Below are 20,817 nucleotides of genomic sequence, written 5' to 3'. Positions count from 1 at the left end.
CATGCTTTTTTGGCAGTTGGAAACAGCTGTAAACAGCTATTTCCCATAATGCAACAAGGTTCACAGACAGGAAACTGCCAGGAGTACCACGGTCCTCAGAGTTTCTTGTGGGAGGGGTTTCACCATAATATCAGTCATACAGCGCCCCCTGATGGTCTGTTTGTGAAAAGGAATAGATTTCTCATTTAAAAGGGGGTATCAGCTACTAATTGTGATAAAGTTCAATTCTTGGTCGGAGTTTCTCTTTAACAGAACTACATTAAATAACTTAAAAGCAAAGAACTGACGCTCCTAAGTAACTGAAATCAGGTGCAGTAAAATGTTGTGTCTATAAGAGCTACAATGTATTTAACTTCTGTTAGAAGAAAATCTATCATCACTTGCATTTCTATGTACTCTCATTCTGGAATGCAAGCTATGCAGTTATTTTGTTTGTCGGTTTCCTCCTGTGCATAGTTGGCATATTATAGACTATTCATAATTTGCAACACTGAGCCTATTTACTAGCTCTACAAGTAACAAATGCTATGCTTCAGTTCACCTGATAGTACTCCTGCCATGCTTACATGTTATAAGGGCTCCATGGTAATTTGAGTGCCGGAGATAGCCACTAGTAGAACATCAGTAAAATTACTAATATTCTACTATTAGGCAGTGGTAATTCGAATAGTAAAATATCTGTAAATTTTACAGCTGTTTAACTATCAATAAACCTAACCCTATTCTCACATGAGCCTTCTCTCTACTAATGCCTAACCCTAATGTGCCCACCCAACCAATGCCTCACCCTGCTCAGACTTCCCTGCTGCGTACATTTAACACTAAACCCAACCCTATTCTCACACAAGCCCTTCCTCTATTGATTCCTAATCCTAACCGTCCCACTGCAGGCAATTGCCTAACTTTAACTGACAGCCCCTTTGATGCCTAACTGGGGGAGATTGCCCACCACAATCCCCACTTATATCCGCGCAGCCTCCACTATTAATTACGCTCTCACCTTCACTACTTATCGGGTGACAGCTGCAATCCCGATAAATTTTTATTGGGGACACAAATTGTGGTCCATGATGTGGCCCCCATTTTTATTATTGCACCCCTGGCCCACAAATTACCTTCTTTGGGCTGCAATAGCCTAAGCATGATCTCATTACTCTCGTACTAAGGGTGCAAACCCATAGTGATGTCCATGTCAATACGAGTATTTTGTTAAAAATCATTTTTGGGTAATCTTTTGTTCAGGTGTAGCCTCATGAAAACAATTTTTATATGGAACCAGTCTTATTATAATCATCTACCACTGAAACCATTTTCTGCATTTTCCCAAACAAATAAACAATAGCCCATACATGATCATGTACGTATATTCCACACAATTGAACTGTATATGTAATGCTGGTTCATTGTAAGACTCACCACTCAAATGAGTCCTTCTTGTGCTTGAGGGCAACGCATGTACGGTATGCATGTTCGTGCTTGTGCACATGCCCATTGGTTAAAAGTATGATTCTCCAAGGTTTTTAGTGGGCAGAAATATATTAGATAATTACATTTTTACTTGATCTCTTTAGATGTATAATGCTCAGAAAAATGAAAGGATACTTGCAATGAACCTAAAGACAGGAACTTCTGAAATGATACTAAATGCTAAATCAGCGAACCAGATTAAATAAACAGAAAAGTGAGGAGAATGTTTGTCTGCCAAACAGTGTGCAGTTACCATGATTGTAGAACTGTAGTTTGAATTTTTCTGATCAATTGTTGATCATGAGAATGGAGTTATATATAAACTAGTCCATTAAGAAGAGTCTCTACCTGAATAGGGAGGTACTACTCAGAGGACCCGTTACAGTAACCATTTTACAAATCTGCATACATTAAGCTTTTATTTCTTAAATATTGAATACCGACTTCTGTATCTCTCGTCACCCCTTTCACGGCTGAGTAGGTCCATACCAGGATAAAAAAAGCTCAGCTCCCAAAAGGTCATTCAAATTTTCATTTTCTGCTTTCTGTAAGGTTGATATCAGTCTCCATAGAGGAGTTGATGTGCACAGACACAGAACTTCTCAGATTTTATACACTTGGCTGAATTTTAGCCATACTTCTAATGCAAATAAATGATCCTTAAATGTTAACTGGCTATGTTAAGCATTTTCAATAAATCCCCCATTTTAACAACACTATTCTTACTTTAAGGTTCTGGACTTATTGAAGTTAAAGGACACCTGAGGTGGGAAGGATATGCCATATGTATATGCCATATTTATTTCCTTTAAAACAATGCAAATTGCCTGGCTGCCCAGGTGATCCTCTGCCTCTTATACTTTTAGCCACAGACCCTGAACAAGCATGCAGGTCAGATGTTTGACTGAAGTCTGACTTGATTCGCTGCAAGCTTGTTTCAGGTGTGTGATTCAGACACTACAGGTGCATGAAAGATCTGCAGGATGCCAGGCAACTGGTCTTGTTTAAAAGGAAATAAATATGGCAGCTTCCACATCCCTCTCATTTTGGGTGTCCTTTAAGGTTTTGCTGGGTGTACATTGACATAATATAAGTAACCAGCCGGTCAGCAAGGCAGGACTATATTTTGATATGATCCAGATGAAGGATACAAACTTTAGCCACCTAATAGCATGTTAGCTTGGTTACTAATGTCCTCTACTGTTCTCCAGCCTTACTAAATCAACCTCATTGTAGATCTAGTAACTTTTTGAATAAGCAGGATGTGTACAGTAAATCGTCCACTTAATCTTATGCTTAAAGGGAACCAGACACGCCGGACATAGAAAAAGAAAAAATATTTCATACATACCTGGGGCTTCTTCCAGCCCCATAAGCCTGGATCACTCCCACGCCGCCATCCTCCGCTTCCTGGATCCGCCGGTACCGGTCCCGTCACTTCCGGCGGGCGCGGCCAATTGTCCGTATCACAGGGGCTCCCAGCATACCCTTATGCGTGCGGCTGTGCAGTATGCAGCCGCACGCGTAAGGGTATGCTGGGAGCCCCTGTGATGCGGACAATTGGCCCGCATGCTGACGCCGACTGGCCGACTGGCCGAAACTACGGGACCCGGAACCGGCTGATACAGGAAGCGCAGGATGGCGGCGTGGGAGCGATCCATGCATATGGGGCTGGAGGAAGCCCCAGGTATGTATAAAATCTTTTTTCTGGCGTCTCTGGTTCCCTTTAACCACTTAAGGTCCACAGGCTTAAATAAATGTGTCTATTTTTTATTTATTTTATTTTCCCCCCCTCCCTCCCTCCTTCCCCTCGTCAGCCAATCAAGGTTATCCTCTCTCATAGGCATCAGCCTATGAGAGGGGATCACGATCAGAGCCTCTACAGGGGACAGCCGAGTGACAAAGCTGTCCCCAGTACAGAGCTGCATTAGATTGCAGCGCTGTACAATGTAAATCTAACAGTCTGCTAGCGGCAATCGCCGCTGGTAGACTGATGACAGAGCAGAGCTCTGTCACTCAAGCGGGGATGCGCGTGCATCGGCGTGTGTGATCCTCTGCAAACCACTTCCCCAGGACTTGACGCCGATCGGCGTTAGGCAGTCCTGGGGGAGCCACCTTGTGGCCCGTCTTTCGGCGTTAGGCAGTCGTAAGTTGGTTAATCATGATTATATTTTAATATTCATACTAAATTATTCTAGAACTGGGGAGGAAATAAAAAAGGTGTTAGCATTATTGTTATGCCACTGGTACTATACCTTCTACCATACCAGGGGCATAACAATAGCCATTGCAACGCACTCTCCCTCCTCTCAACATCAGGGCTATAGGGGCCGGCTCCACTTCCCTATTCTACAGAATAGAAGCTGTGCTCCAGCACTGATTGGATTTTCCTTCTTCCTGGCAGCCATTCACTCCAAGTTGCATACTTGGCTGCCAATCATGCGTGGCTGCCGGGAAGAAAAGGAGAAACAACACAGTGCTGGAATAGGTAGACATTACACTACTCTGGTGCTCTTACTCTGCAAAGTGGGTAGTGGGGGGCAGGGAAGTTTTCTATGACTGCCCATGAGTGGAAGGGGGAAAAGTGCGTGTAACTGATTATGACGGGAGAAGAAAAGGTGGGCTCCATGACAATTTTGCCTTGGATCTCGGGAGGTTGTTGGTATGCCACTGTACCATACATTTTCAAGCCAACTTTCAAAATATCCCATATGGCTAGTGTTTATTTAAGTGGGCAACAGCTTATTTTTTTCCTTGTCCTCCACATTTCAGACACTTTAAAAAAAAAAGTAGTTAAATCAGTATGGTGATTAGGTCGCTAAGTAACTAGCATTTTAATCTTGATTTGTTGTTGTCTAGATACCAGTCAGAATCAGTGACTCGATCATCATGGAATTTCTTTGTTGTGTCACTGTATTTGCATTGCCTTTGCCTCGAGTGACCTGATCTTGTTTCACAATACTGCCATACCTGGCTTTCATTCAAACCAGCCGCATGTCTGACTGTAGTTGGGAAATGGACTGTAGGGTCTTTTAAGGCAGGGATTTGCTTAATGCTTATGTTTAAACAACTGCATAATTATCCCATGCTATATAGTATAATACATCATTCATATAACCCATCATTTACATTATTTTTTTTTGTTCTGAAGACATGAATTGAGAGGAATATGGAGGCGCCCATCTATTTGCATGCGAGCAGTTATTGTTGCAGTCAGTGAAGTACACGTCAGATGTTGTTTGAAACTTCGGATATCGGACAAAATCGGTATTAAAAATGTAACCAAATGACAAAGATTAGCAACTGACATCGGTTATACTAGCCAATCCAACTGGTGGATCAATCCTGATGACTATCGGGCAGATGTTGTGCAGTCAGCCAGGTGTGTACAAGGTCACTGACATGACATTATTTTAGTACATGAGTTTATGTCATGTGATATGGCACTTTCGCTTGCGCACGCATTATTCTAACAGCATAGCTGATTGTAATATCAGCGTGTTTGGACAATGGCCTCAATTTACTAAGCTTATCTCCTGTCTTTAATAACTCTTCTAGAGTTGTTACCATGGTGATAAGGCATGTAGTATTCAGGAAACATTTTACCTCAGGCAAGCCTAAAGTTAACTCTTCTGTCTTTAAATTAACTCTCCAATCCTTAAAATAACTCCAGAGTTAAAGACAAGCTGTGAAAATAACTACAGAGGAGGTAAATTAACTACAGAGGAGGTAAATTAACTACAGAGGAAGTAAATTAACTACAGGAGAGGTAACTTAAGGAATGAAGAGGTAAGATAACTCTCTCACGTGTGGAGGTAAGTTTTCTCTTGCCTTATTATCTCCAGCATGATCTTAGTGAATTGAGGCCATAGTCATTTAAAGGACTTGTTGCTACCTTTTGACGGGTAATGTAATTTAAATGTTGCTCTCATTTTCATGCACTGACTTTTATCTAGCGTGTGTATGGACCTTAAAGCGGAATATAACCCTGCATTTCAACTTTGCTCTAAAACATTATTTACAGTATATTATATGCAACCAGCATTTTTTTTTACTAGACCAGCATTGGAAGGGTTACACAGAGCTTTAAAGTTCCTGGAGATTTCTGCAGATGCATCCGAAGCTGACATAGATACATTTTGTTTACATAAATGTATCTAAGTGTTGAATGTGACTCACTCTCTGTGACTGAGAAGGAGCTTGGAGGACAGCCAAAGAGTGTGTAACATTTCTCAATAGATACATTTAACTAAATAGAATGTAACAATCTGAACTTCTGCATATCTCTCCACGGAACTTGAAACCTCTGTGTTTAACCCTTCCAATGCTGGTCTAGTAAAAAAAATGCTTTTTGCATATAATATGCTGTAAATAATGTTTTAGAGCAAAGTTGAAATGCAGGGTTATACAGGATCTTCTCAAAAAAATAAGCATATTGTGATAAAGTTCATTATTTTTTGTAATGTACTGATAAACATTAGACTTTCATATATTTTAGATTCATAACACACAAGTGAAGTAGGTCAAAGCCTTTTATTGTTTTAACATTGATGATTTTGGCATACAGCTCATGAAAACCTAAAATTCCTATCTCAAAAAATTAGCATATCACGAAAAGGTTCTCTAAACGAGCTATTAACCTAATCATCTGAATCAACCAATTAACTCTAAACACCTGCAAAAGATTCCTGAGGCTTTTAAAACTCCCAGCCTGGTTCATTACTCAAAACCGCAATCATGGGTAAGACTGCCGACCTGACTGCTGTCCAGAAGGCCATCATTGACACTCTCAAGCAAGAGGGTAAGACACAGAAAGAAATTTCTGAATGAATAGGCTGTTCCCAGAGTGCTGTATCAACGCACCTCAGTGGGAAGTCTGTGGGAAGGAAAAAGTGTGGCAGAAAATGCTGCACAATGAGAAGAGGGGACCGGATCCTGAGGAAGATTGTGGAGAAGGACCGATTCCAGACCTTGGGGGACCTGCGGAAGCAGTGGACTGAGTCTGGAGTAGAAACATCCAGAGCCACCGTATACAGGTGTGTGCAGGAAATGGGCTACAGGTGCCACATTCCCCAGGTCAAGACACTTTTGAACCAGAAACAGCGGCAGAAGCGCCTGACCTGGGCTACAGAGAAGCAGCACTGGACTGTTGCTCAGTGGTCCAAAGTACTTTTTTCAGATGAAAGCAACATTTGCACGTCATTCGGAGATCAAGGTGCCAGAGTCTGGAGAAAGACTGGGGAGAGGGAAATGCCAAAATGCCTGAAGTCCAGTGTCAAGTACAGGTCAGGCATTTCTGCCGCTGTTTCTGGTTCAAAAGTGGCTTTATCTGGGGAATGAGGCACCTGTAGCCTATTTCCTGTACATGCCTGTACACGGTGGCTCTGGATGTTTCTACTCCAGACTCAGTCCACTGCTTCCACAGGTCCCCAAGGTCTGGAATCGGTCCATCTCTACAATCCTCCTTAGAGTCCGGTCCCCTCTTCTCGTTGTGCAGCGTTTTCTGCCACACTTTTTCCTTTCCACAGACTTCCCACTGAGGTGCCTTGATACAGCACTCTGGGAACAGCCTATTCGTTCAGAAATTTCTTTCTGTGTCTTACTCTCTTGCTTGAGGGTGTCAATGATTGCCTTCTGGACAGCAGTCAGGTCGGCAGCCTTACCCATGATTGCGGTTTTGAGTAATGAAACAGGCTGGGAGTTTTTAAAAGCCTCAGGAATCTTTTGCAGGTGTTTAGAGTTAATTAGTTGATTCAGATGATTAGGTTAATAGCTCGTTTAGAGAACCTTTTCATGATATGCTAATTTTTTGAGATAGGAATTTGGGGTTTTCATGAGCTGTATGCCAAAATCATCAATATTAAAACAATAAAATGCTTTGAACTACTTCAGTTGTGTGTAATGAATCTAAAATATATGAAAGTCTAAAGTTCATCAGTACATTTCAGAAAATAATGAACTTTATCACAATATGCTAATTTTTTGAGAAGATCCTGTATTCCACTTTAAGAGTGGAGTAAGAACAACTGGTCTGTATACCTAATCCAGGCCAGGGAATGAGAAAAATTAGATATAGAGGTTTAGAGTAACACCCATACAAGTTACACTTGTATGATGGCTCATTCGTCCCACATTCTAATTGTAATAATAACTAACTAGTTAATAGATGAAGAAATTATATATCATTTTTTTTAAGATGATTGGTGGAAGGCCTTTTAAGAGAAAATCTTCACCAGAGTTTCAATTGACTCCCATTACAAAACCAAAAGTGGGCAATCACCTCATTCTGGTGAAATTGCACATAATACTTAAAATAATATTTTCTGCATGTAGCAAGCATGTCATAAACTCATAATAAGCAATTTACTAAACTAGAGTCTGGCACAACAAAGGAAATAAATGGAAATACATTTATGTTAGATCGTGACGGGAAATAACCTAGTGGATAATACTATTGTGCCCATCCATAAGCATGGGGACAATGCTATTGTCTCCAACCATAAGCTAGTGGACAATTCTATGGCGTCTATTGATTAGTTAGTGAACAATACTATGGTGTCCATCCACAAGCTAGTGGACATTACTATTGTGTACATCCATTTCTTAAAGGAAGGAGGGTGGGTAAAAAATAAAAATCAATTTCCACTTACCTGGGGCTTCCTCCAGCCCGTGGCAGGCAGGAGGTGCCCTCGCCGCCGCTCCGCAGGCTCCCGGTGGTCTCCGGTGGCCGACCCGACCTGGCCAGGCCGGCTGCCAGGTCGGGCTCTTCTGCGCTCCAAGGCCCGGAACTTCTGCGTCCCACGCCGGGGCGCTGACGTCATCGGACGTCCTCCGGGCTCTACTGCGCATGCGCAGTAGTTCTGCGCCTGCGCAGTAGAGCCCGGAGGACGTCTGATGACGTCAGAGCGCCGGCGTGGGACGCAGAAGTTCCGGGCCTTGGAGCGCAGAAGAGCCCGACCTGGCAGCCGGCCTGGCCAGGTCGGGTCGGCCACCGGAGACCACCGGGAGCCTGCGGAGCGGCGGCGAGGGCACCTCCTGCCTGCCACGGGCTGGAGGAAGCCCCAGGTAAGTGGAAATTGATTTTTATTTTTTACCCACCCTCCCTGAACCTTCCCTTTAAGCATGATTACATCCTTTTATTGACTTTTCTTGTCTATCTTTTACAAGATGTTGAGCTATTTCACATTTCTTACAGTTTATTGTCCCTACGTAGTCTATGGCCAATTATTAAGGTTGGCCAATCATCCTACACATATGTTTATAGGTTGTGGAAGGAAACCAGGGCATATGGAAGTAACCCATATGGATATACAAACTGCAAGCAGACAGTGTCCTTACAAAAAATAAAACTTGGGACTCTAGACATGAAGGTTAATGCTGGGTATACAATTTTTTATAGTAGACAATTAATATTAATCTGATAATGATCACTTACCACCTTGTCCCAGCGTCCCAGTAGAGATAACATGTCAAGAGATCTTCAGATTGTTCAGGACAAAACCAAATCCAAGTACTCAACCTATTTTCCTGCAGTGTCCCAGAATCATAATATTGACTATTCTTCTGGCGCATAATGAACTATTAATAAAACAAACTATAGTTACACAGCAGGCAAATTACCATAGAAAAATGTTCTAGCTTAGTGAGAATATTGAATAATAATGGAATCATTCACTCACAATCATAATATACTGTAGATTATTCAGGTAAAAAGAGATGTATTAAAGTAAACATTTAAGATGCATGTCAGACTTGTTTTATTATACATCTTAGCTTAGAGTAGTTGGTACTTTTAACAACAAATAACATTTGTAAAGCACTTTTCTTCCCTAGGTCTCAAAGCGTGCAAACATGGCTCAGACCAATAATTGGTTGATTGGTAAGTCGTGGTACAGAGGAAGAATTCTATAAGTCTGGAAATGCCAGGCTAAACAGCTGGCTTTTTGGTCTGCATTTGAATAACTCATGGGATGGGGCTGTCTTTACTGGGTATGACAGGGTGGGGAGTTCCAAAAAGTAGGGGCAGCATGACAGAAAGCTCTGTCTCCAAAGGTTTTGAGGTGCACTCTGTGAGTGACTAAGTTTATAGAGCCTGTTGATCTGAGATTGTGAGCGATGTGGTGCAGCTTCAGCAAGTCCTTCATGTATCCAGGGCCCAAATTGTGCAGTGATTTGAATGTCAGCAGTCCAATCTTGAAGAGTATTCTCCTTTCTACTGGTAGCCAGTGCAGTGAGTGAATGATCTGTGTAATGTGACAGTGGCGAGGCTGGTTTGTTAGCAATTTGGCAGCAGCATTCTGCACTAATTGCAGGCGGAGCAGGTCCTTTTTGGGGAGGCCTGCATAAAGAGCATTGCAGTAATCCAGCCGTGATGTGATGAAGGCATGAACTAGGGTTAGAAGATCCTCTGGGGGAACCAGATGTTTCATTTTTGCACTGTTCTTCAGATGAAAGTAGGAAGATTTGACTACAGATAAAATTTGGTTTCTGAAACTCAATTCCCCATCAATTAGCACACCAAGGCTGTGCACAAGGTTGGAGCTGTTTATATCTGAATTCCCAATCCTGATTGGTATTGATTTAGGATAGCGCTGTTTTGATGGCAAGCATTGGCTTTGGACAACAAGGACTTCAGTTTTGTCAGCATTCAGTTTCAACCAGTTATCATTCATCCTGTAGCTCAGCTAAGCAAGAATTTATTTTTGGAGAAGGGTCTGTTCCACCAGGTTTGAAGGACAGGTATACTGTAGCTGTGTGTCATCGGCGTAGCAGTCGTACGTCAGGCTATGTTGTTGGATAATTGTACCGAGTGGTAACATGTAAATAGCAAACAGCAGAGGAGATAGGATTGATCCTTGTGGCATTCCAAATTTTAGAGGTGCAGGGTTGGACATGATACTCTCTGTGTTCTGTCAGTCAAGAATGATTTGAACCACTGGAGGACTGATCCATTGATGCCACAGTACTCCTGCAGTCTGTTGAGCAGGATTTCATGGTCAACTGTATCAAAAGCTGCTGAGAGATCCAATAAGATTAGGATGGAGCATTCCCCTCTGTCCCTTGCCATGAGCAGATCGTTGCAGACTTGGATGAGGGCTGTTTCACAGCTGTGGTGTTTCTTAAAGCCAGATTGTAGAGGGTCCAGGATGTTTTTTGCTGAGAGCCTGGCTTCAAGTTGCAGATAGACAGCCTTTTCAACAACTTTACCTAATAAGGGGAGGTTGGAGGCAGGTCTGTAGCTGCTCATTGCATCTGGCTCCATGGAAGGTTTTTTGAAGAAGGGGATTGATGATTCCTTCTTTTAGAGAGGTAGGAAACCTCCCTGCTTGCAGAGAGCAATGTACTATTTTGTGAAATGCTGGACCAAACAGGCCAGGGAATTTCAGCATATGCTTAGTTGGTCCAGGGTCCAGGGTTGCAGGTTGTCTGGGGGAGGTGACGGAGGATGTCTAAGCTCTCTTCCTCTCTAATGCTTTTGAAGTCAGTGCAGAGTTTTAGGTTGTTCTTGCAACTATTCACAGGAGATGAATAAGTCTTAGGTGCTGTGGACTGAATAAGAGACCGAATAGAGGACAATTTGTCAGAAAAGTAGCAAGCAAATTTCTCACATAGCTCCTTTAGTACATGTAGAGCAATAAAATGCAATCAAGTCTTAATAATTTTCATTTAATGCTTTGCAATACAGGTAGTCCCCAGTTAATGAATGAGGTAGGGGATGTAGGTTCCTTCTTAACCTGAATTTGTCCATAAGTCAAAACTCTGTGCCATCTCTGTCCCTTGTACCTACTCAGTGCAATACAGGTAGTCCCCAGTTAATGAACTAGATAGGGGCTTTCCCCCCGTTCTTAACCTGAATCTGTCCATAAGTCAAAATACTGTGCCATCTCTGTCCATTGTACCTACTCTTTGCCATCTTGTGCCTCTAGTATCCCCCTCAATTTCACATGTTTAGGCCGTTCGTGTCGGAAGGTCGATTGTAAGTTGGGTGTTCATAAGACTTAGGAAGGCAAAAAACCCTTACAAGGAATGGTCCAATTAGCCTCAAAAGGGAAAAAATTCCTTCCCGACTACGACTCCAGAACACTTCATGTTCTTAGTGCAGTATAAACCATTTCACAATTCCAAGGGCTGTAACAGATCATACCTGGATATAATACTTGGATGCACAGATTCAAACTATGTCAGACAAAAACATTTCCACCAACCAGATGCCAGTATACAACTAACACTCCACCCATGCACATTTAGAGCAAACAGGCTTTTCCTATACAGCGCTTTCTCCATGTCTGCACATGCAGTCTCTTTTTGTTTTGTTTTTGTTAGCTTTACATTTTCTTTTCTTTCTTTTTTTGTTGTTGTTGTTTATTGTGTGTTCTGTCATACAGAAAATGTTTGTAGTGGTTCTTAAAGAATAAATATTATAAATGCACTTTATAGAGAAGTGATGCTGTATAAGTTTAAGTATTCAATCACTCAATGTTCAGCCACCACCCGCATGCTCAATTGATTTAATTGAGCAAGGCTCATCTAAAGCTTACTATTGATTTCCTGTCAAGATTTTCATTTTACATTTACACCTTCTATCTCATCCATTTATTTGACAGAATATTCCTGTAAACAGAAAGAGCAGCTTGCAGCATACTTTGTGTATGTCAGACACCGTGAGACAATCACCTTCTGAAAAAAAATGTTATGGTTTTTATTACTCCTTCTTTTCAACTTTACAGTAGAATACATAACGTTAAGAATACAGTAACTTAACCAAAACCCTTTAAATAAAGGCATTTAGTCACAGATAAGGGCTGGCAAATTAAATGATGTAAGGTGAGCCTCCCGAAATTGATGTAAGACAGAGATGTATTGAGGAAAAATCTGAGGGGCCAAGTTATAAATATGCGATGCTGAAACAATACACAGATTTACCCCTAAAATACAGAATGTAATACAACCAACAACAAGTTATAAATGTGTATAACATACTGCACACATACAATACTACTTTTTAACACTGCCACTTTTAAGGTGGAAAAAATTATACATTTTGGTAAAAAGACAATAGGATTGAGAAAAACCTTAGGAGAAATAGTTAGACAGGGCACACACTTAGAATCACTGCCACAAAATGGGAAAACCGCACTTCCGCACATACATAGACTAATAGTCATTGGAGAATCTCTTTTTGCATTTTTCCAAATTCTGTTCTTGTTTTTCCTCTGCAGTAACAGACAGCTCTCATTTTTTCTCCCGCATCACACGTGTAAAACACGAACGGAAATGCAATTGGAGAGCACTGAAAAAATCTAAAACCCTCCCCCCCCCCCCCCCCCCCTCCACTACGATATTGCAGGGGCAAGTGTGCGCACTGCCTAACTGACATTTAACGCATACATGCACAAAGGGTGCCAGGAAAAAAGGGTGCCATAAAAAGCTGCTAGTACAATATCAGTAAAATTACCAATATACTACTGTTATGCTATATGTAATTACAATAGGAAAATATCAGTAGTTTTTACCCATATTTTACTATCACCTAACGGCCTCATTTTCACTTAAACCCTCTCTCTGTCAATGTCTAACTGTAACCATCACCCAACTTGTACCCAACCCCCCCTCCCCACCCACCACCACAATCCCTGTCTATGCCTAACCCTAACTAATCTGCAGATAGAAATAGCAGGCATTGACTGCACCGGTGAAGCTTGGGAACTGCCATAGGTGCTCATGTTAATAGGTGAAATTAGCAGCTGTAACTGATAAATTAACCACCTGAGGTACCCAATAGAATAGCAAGGACCAGGGCTGTCCATTATACAAACTACAGCTACAAATAGTGGGCTTAAAGCACTTTGCAGCTGTAGTTTGTGGTGGCTCCAGTGCCCAAATTTCAAGTTCTAGCCACTTATCACAGCTATTAACATGGGTGTCTATGCTGGTGTCCAAACTTCCCCGGTGTCTCCGGTGCACAAATTATCTTTTACGATTTATTGCTCCTTTGTTTTACTTTTGTTGCATATCACATTTAGCATAGACCTTGCCCACAAGGTTAGTAAAGCTGAGTCTTTGTGATGGCATGCATGTGTCCACTTTAAGAATTGTTTTGTTTCATATAAACATAGGTTTTCCTGAATTAATTTAAAAGAAAAACTTTATTGCCCATTCCTTCATTCAAAAACCTTTCTGCAACCCCGAGTGCAATAAAATATGACCCGGGTAAGGGTTTTTTTGTAAACAATTTTTAGGACAATTTTTATTGACTTGACTGAATTGACCGACACATGGAGGTGCTTGGAGATTTCTGGTGATGCTCTGGAAAATCAGGCATTGGGTCAGGTGAAGATACCTAACCTCTAAATGAACTTAAAAAGAAGACTAAGCCTTTTTTTAGCTTTATCTGGTGTAAGGATATTAGCAATTGTACTGATGAGCTGTATTTACTTTCTATGGAAAAAGGCAGATTATTACATCAATAAGTGGATGTGTATAATAGGTGGGTTTGCTTGCTTTTGCATGTTTGAAAATCACTATAGATGTTTTAAGTCTTTGGGCCCTAAACTGGTAGTCAAACAATGGCCTCAATTCACTAAGCTTATCTCCTGTCTTTAATAACTCTTCTGAGCTGTTTCTACAGTTATCACCATGGTGATATAATTGTGATAACCGTAGAAACAGCTCAAATGAGTTATTAAAGACAGGAGATAAGCTTAGTGAATTGAGGCCTAATAGTCCCCTATTTCTTTGTCCATTCCAGGCTATATTGCATGTTTCACCCAATTTGACTATGTTCTTCATCGTATAACTGCCACTTCTTTCACCAAAATAACAGCTTGCACTATATTAAACCATACCTGGCTGTTGGCTCCTCTAGTTCCATTTCCTGTTGAGGTTCAATTTTATAGGAGACAGAGACAGCTATCACATCTTCTTTGTCTACTCCATCATCATCTGCATGAGGTAGTGAGGCAGAGACAAAAAACCAATCCATACTTGTGTGCACGGATTACTTGACCCCATCCTCCTCCTCCTTGTTCAAAGAGTTTTACTCTTTGTGACCAGTATTACAGCACTATAGCTTTGCAGAGTCTCATCTTCCTGTTTATGCTTAGTTTGTCAAAAAGTAGATCCCTACACACACCCTTTCCAATGTAATATTAAAAGGCTTAAATAAAAAAAAAAAGCTGTCAGAAATGGTTTCTTATTGCATGCATGCAGGGTAGGCAGATGAGGTGTACACGAGACTTTTATTAGGATGGTTGCGGTATGGGAAGAACTAAATGCTTTGCTATGAATAGAGGTGGAAGAAACTGTAGCTATGGTGGTTCAATATAAAACAGAGGTAGGTGTGTTCAGATGAATTCCCACCCCCTGATAACAGGGAGCAAGAGGAACAAAGAAGGAGGTGGCTGACAAGTATTAAAACATTACTGTAGTATTACAAAAACGGAAGCCTGTGCATTCCTCATTTATTAAACTTTACTACAATATGCCTTAAAAATGGAAGGCTGAACTAAGGTTTTAAGTATATGTAAAATGTGCTGTAATCATCACCAGACCTTGGTTCTCTGTTGCTTTTGTTATATATTATATATATAATCACTTATTTTCAGAGCTGTTTATTGAACCTCTTTTTTCCTGCAATAAAAGGCTACATCCCTGGATTCACTACAAAATAAATGAAAAGGGAATTTGTCAAGGATAAAGGCCAGTATTTCATGTTTCCCACTTGCTGCGAGCAGCAATGTGACTTTTCTTCTCTTTGTATTTACTGATAGAGCTTTCTATATAATTTTTAACAAATAGTACCGGTATGGTTTTATGGTTTTATTTTCATGGCCTAAATGGTGCTATGCCATGTTTACCACAGCAGTGGTCAGAGAATGATTAAATGACTCGAAAAAAAAAACAAGTGTGCGTTTGTAAATTTTTTCCCTATTTTACGTAAGATGTGCAGCCCTGCAGATATAATTCTTTCAAAGTTCAAATCTGTTTGGAGACATTGATGCAAGTCATGTTTGTTTCTAAATGTTAAATGGCACAGCAAAGTACATTAAGATGTTTTCATCCATAGATCCTCATTTTCTCCTGTGCGGTCATATCTCTGCAAGGCTGCAAAACAAGGCAGCCATTTTCTCATAAGCTGTTACATTCAGCAAACGAGATTGAAGTGTTTGATAAGCCACTCTTTAATTCCCTGCCTGAAGCTATCAGAAGGGGAAAAACAACCAATCAGCCATAAACAGATAGCAACCACAGCCATTTTTGTGTCCTTGTGTTTTATGAGTCATCACCCAATAAAACAAATCAAGGATAGGAAGCCGTGGCATACTAGCAAAGCTCTAGATATTCTCATTATAAAGGCCGAATATGGCCTTGTGTGTATTCAGTCCTTTAGAATGGAAAATATTCACAATACTCCATTCGCCAACATATTGCTAACCTTGGGAAAGTACTCACTAGCCTGCGGTGTATATAAAAATTGTATTATTTATGTTGTGTTTCTAGTTCTTTCCATTATTTTTTTCATTTTCATGAATTCTCGTTTCTTCGTGCCTCCCCCTCCCCCCCCCTCCCCCCCCCCCCCCCCCCGTCAAACAACTACAGCAGCACCAATATGGAACAGAAAGACTACCCAATGTGTTGGTGTGTCATTTTGTGTGGATAGAAGGGCAACATGTGAAAGCACAATTCCTTGAACTATAGCTTAGTGGGGCACCTTCATTTTACCCATGCTCTTGCAGTGTGTCTTGTGTTTTTTTTTGTTTGTTTTGTTTTTGTACTGTTTTTCATAAGCACTTATATTTCTAAGAGTAATCAGAACAAAGCATTTAGCTTCCCTCCCATGTTTTGGTGTACTGTTGAACTGTAATTATCCTGCAATCCTGCAGGCTGGATGTTTGGTTATCCTGCACTTCTGTCTTGCCTGGAACCTGATGTCCTGCCTGTGTATGCTGTCCTTGAATCTGAGTAATTTTCTTTTGGTGTTCTGCCTTAAAGAGAGTCTGAAGCCATAAGAATTACCTCTTTTTATTGGCCAGTTATATTGAGCATTAAGATCATAGCTGTTACGCCGGATTCCGGCAGCTGAACATGGTATTTATTCCTCCAAAATCCCTAAGGCAAAATTCTACGATCCTTCCTGAAAGAGGCAGAGCTTTGCACAGTAGCTCTGCTCCAGTCAATCTCCGCTGATCTCTGCCTCTCTGTGCCCCTCTCAGTCTTCTTTCGTTAAGAGGGGCGGGGATATCGGTGGAGATTGACTGGACTGGAGGCAGAGCCATTTCGCAAAGCTCTGCCTCCACCGGGCAGCAAAATGTATGACCTGGAAAGTTGTGGAATTTTGCCCCGGAATTTGGGGGAATAAATACCTTGTTCTGCCACAGGGATGGGGCGTATCAGCTGTGATCTTAATGCTTAAGATAACTGGCCAATAAAAATAGGTAATTTTTATGGCTTCAGACTCTCTTTAAAGTAAAGTAAACCTTTGTACCTGGTTTGACCTTGGCCTTTTCCTGCAACATGCCTTGACCCTGGATTTGCTATGGGCTTTATATCTGGTCTTTTTAACCACTTTTGACTTGTTTCTGGAGTTTCCTCTAGCTACAGCAGACTGGAATCTACCATGTCTCAGTCACTGTAATCTGCAATGTAATCTGCACATCCTAGAGCCAGCCAGATCCTCAGTCACAACCAGTTTTGCTTAGGCATCCCTGGCACTGTGGCCAAAGTCCTTTAGAGAGATTTGTACCCTCTGTAAAAATGCCTGTTCTGCCACACATGTTGACATCCAGCAGGCTGCATTAAGGCAAAGCTTTGGTTCTTTGCTGTAATAATGGTTAAGACTGTTGATACTCATTTGTGAAAAGATGTAGAGGTAGGCCTCATTTATTCATCTGTACCTTTGCTGACAGATGAGGATTTCCTGATGCATGTAAATCATACATTATATTATACTATATAGTGTAATAAGTAACGAGAGTAAATTATGTGGTAGAGGGTGGTACTCACAAACGGAGGTTGCAGATGGGCAACTAACCACTGACAGCAGGTGGAGATCAACAACCCCGACTCCACACGGGTGTCCAGATGCACTGGACGCTGGTCGCACTCTTGGCAGAGAACTCCAAATTGGTTATGAGGATGAGGGCACACATAACCAAAATAGAACACCTTCCCAATGAAGGGTGGGTAATATAAGGCAGAAAGAGGCCCCCGATGTTGATAAAACTGTTCTAAAAACAGCTAAAATTCATATATGAATGTAACTAATTTTACTAGCACTAGGCAGGAACCCACGAAATGCGTTGCCTAGTGCTTGATAACATTTGTTACATTCCTATACAAAATTGTCTTCTTTGAGGTAAACTACCTCACTTTTATCTAACACAGTTTTAACAACATTTGGGCACCTCTTTCCACCATGTATTTACTAAAAAAGTTAAGATGCCAAAGTACCTGTCTGGGAAATGGGACCACTGGTGTATTAAAAGCACAACAGAAGTTCTGGAAGCCAACGTTCACTTCATTGAGAAGCTCACAGTACAAAGGAAAAACAAACAGCCCAGGACCCAGCACAAAAAAAAAAATACCCAAATACCACAGTTTTACTTACATGGGGCTTCTGCCAGCCCCCTGCAGCCACCCTGTTCCTGCGCCATCAAAGAACAATCCTCCTCCAGTCCCCTGCTGCAGCTAGGTTTCGTTATCACCAACTTGCAAGTCGATGGGCCCTGCACCTGTGCAGCCCTGGCTATGCGCGTCCTCATTCATACTCTCTTTACTAGAAGGGCCCTGCGCAGGCACAGTATGAGGTTTTCTCATACTGCGCCTGTGCAAGATGCTTGTGGCTACGGGAGAGCATACATTTCGAATAGCCTAAGAGCCTAAATCTTGAATGCAGAGACTAAATCTTGAATATTCTATGGAGCAGTGTCTACTTGCTTTTAAAATCCATTTGATTTGTATTTGCCTCTTTTCCTGTTTCCAAATTCAGCTATCTCTATTTTCATTCCTTGATTGTTTTAAGTTCAGTGGGTGGCTAAGAGGTCGATGCCAAACATCATCCAAAAGCAAATGTAACACCTTTTTAACACAAATTCAGGTAAGTTGTATGCAGTGGCATAGCTAAGGTGCAAGAAGGGGATGGGGAACAGTTTGTTAACGATTACTACTATTCAAAGCATCTGTAGAAGTGATTATTACCAGCAATACCAACAAAGAGCTTATACTGCAGTTGAGAGAGGACACCTTAGGGCCCCTGACCCAAAGGCCCCAGTGTGGTTGCAACCTCTGCACCACCAATTTCTCTGCCGCTGGTTGTAATTGTACTCCTAACTTAATTCTGGCTTAATAAACTACTGTAGAGAATAGCAGTGATAACTTGTCTCTAAACAATATCAACAATTCTTATCCACTAAATAAGAATTTATTTAGGAGTTCTTAAGCATATGTTGTCAACTGCTTTCCACGTCACTGTATTTGCAAGTCTGTCAAATGGTCCATAATGGCAAGAACATTCAGTATATCAGTTAAAATGATTTTTATTTATTCAAAGTGAATCCTTGGCATAAAAAGTGCATCTTCTATAAACGTAAACACAGTTCTGCCCTACCTAAAATGTGGATCCTGTAACCACAGGAAAATTCCTTAGGAGTGTCATAACCCAACTGCCAAAACTTACTGCTGCCCCCATTTCTATCCCATTAGTAAAGATCTTACTATACATGGAATGTGGGGGATGTTCCTGGACTTCCCCAAAGCACAGCAATGATCTGGAACCAAACAAGCCTTCACAAGAAGTAGAGTATAAGGCTGCACAGGAAAGAATAATTCAATTTTACATTTTCTGCACTCTGCCCCAAATAACTAAAGCTGAAAAAATAAATCAATGAATCAAATAAAATTGTATTCGGAATCATGTATACATAACTTGATGTCTTTAATTATTGAATTATCCAATGAATTAAAAAGCTTTCAATTGGGCAGCACGGTGGCGTAGTGGTTAGCACTCTCGCCTTGCAGCGCTGGGTCCCCGGTTCGTGTCCCAGCCAGGGCAACATCTGCAAAGAGTTTGTATGTTCTCTCCGTGTCTGCGTGGGTTTCTTCCGGGCACTCCGGTTTCCTCCCACATTCCAAAAACATACGGATAAGTTAATTGGCTTCCTCCTAAAAATTGGCCCTAGACTACAGTACTTACACTACATAATATAGACATATGGCAATGGTAGGGATTAGATTGTGAGCTCCTTTGAGGGACAGTTAGTGAGTGACAAGATATATATATGTATATACTCTGTACAGCGCTGCGTAATATGTCGGCGCTATATAAATACTAAATAATAATAATAATATAACTGATTCCAGCTTTAGATATGGTGGTTATTATTATTGTTTCTTTTATTTATAAAGCTCCGACATACACAGTACTGGACTATAAATAGGGTTACAGACATCGATAATTAGGGGTGACTGACAGCACTAAAACAAGAATATACAATCACACAGCACATGAAAATGGCATGAGTGCAAGACTATGCTCGTGTAGTCAATAAAGTGATGGTATTAAAGACCAGGTAATAGTGATGGCCATGTCTAGGAGAATCCATGGAAAATCATGTAATCAGTTTGGTCAGGTGATAGATATGTAAGTTTTTGATTTGCTAGTCATGATCATGTGCTACAGTAGGATGTGATCACAGCAAACCAGAGCTTTACAAATCTATCAGCTGATCAAACAAATCAAATACTTCTCCATGAGTTTTCCTAGACAAGCCATCATTACCAGGTAATTCAAGTCAGCCAATGGGATTGGTGCATGATAACTAGGGTGTATGATCAAGTACTATCAAGGCGGTAGGACCCTGCCAAAGGCTTCAATCTAAACAGAATGGGTTAAATGATTATCTCAGATGACTTCCTCCAGGTTTCAGATTTCTGTTTAATAAAGCTATGATACAGATGTCCAGAACCCGTTTTTCCTTTCCTCCATTTTAATTGGTAAATGGAGCATTACGTCAATAGCCAGAAATGTGGCTTACCTTCTTTAGAGCAGGAGGAAATTACTTTATGAGGCTGATATACTTCTTATAATTTTCCTAAGTGGTCTACATTATCTGTAATGCTCTGTGGAAATTGTTGATGCTGTGTAAATGAATGTTTCCAAGAAATAAATACTAGTGTTTAAACATTGCAATGTGCAGATAAACAAAAACACAACATATAGGCAAAAAAAAACTGTTACAAAGTCCATATATGAATTGACCAGGCCATGTTTTACAATTCTGCACTCTGCAGCTTTAACAGTGCATTGCACAGTCATACAATTTAGCAGCCAAATAAATATTGCCTCTTTTTCTG

The 20,817-nt window shown here is 41.0% G+C and overlaps 1 protein-coding gene across 5 annotated transcripts in view; it reads left to right on the top strand.

Moving 5' to 3' along the window:
* TBL1X (transducin beta like 1 X-linked) overlaps window positions 1-20,817 on the top strand; it is a 448,757-nt gene that overhangs the window by 198,149 nt on the left and 229,791 nt on the right. Inside the window, exon 3 of one of the 5 annotated variants that reach the window (XM_068269908.1) lies at window positions 4,619-4,849. The exons of the other annotated variants lie outside the window; for them this stretch is intronic. The gene's annotated coding sequence lies outside the window, so the exon portion shown is untranslated. The remainder of the gene's footprint in view (window positions 1-4,618; window positions 4,850-20,817) is intronic. 5 annotated transcript variants of the gene reach the window in all.

Source organism: Hyperolius riggenbachi, chromosome 2, assembly GCF_040937935.1.
Source record: "Hyperolius riggenbachi isolate aHypRig1 chromosome 2, aHypRig1.pri, whole genome shotgun sequence".
NCBI classification, from domain to species: Eukaryota; Metazoa; Chordata; class Amphibia; order Anura; family Hyperoliidae; genus Hyperolius; species Hyperolius riggenbachi.
This window is presented reverse-complemented; position numbering and strand designations above follow the sequence as displayed.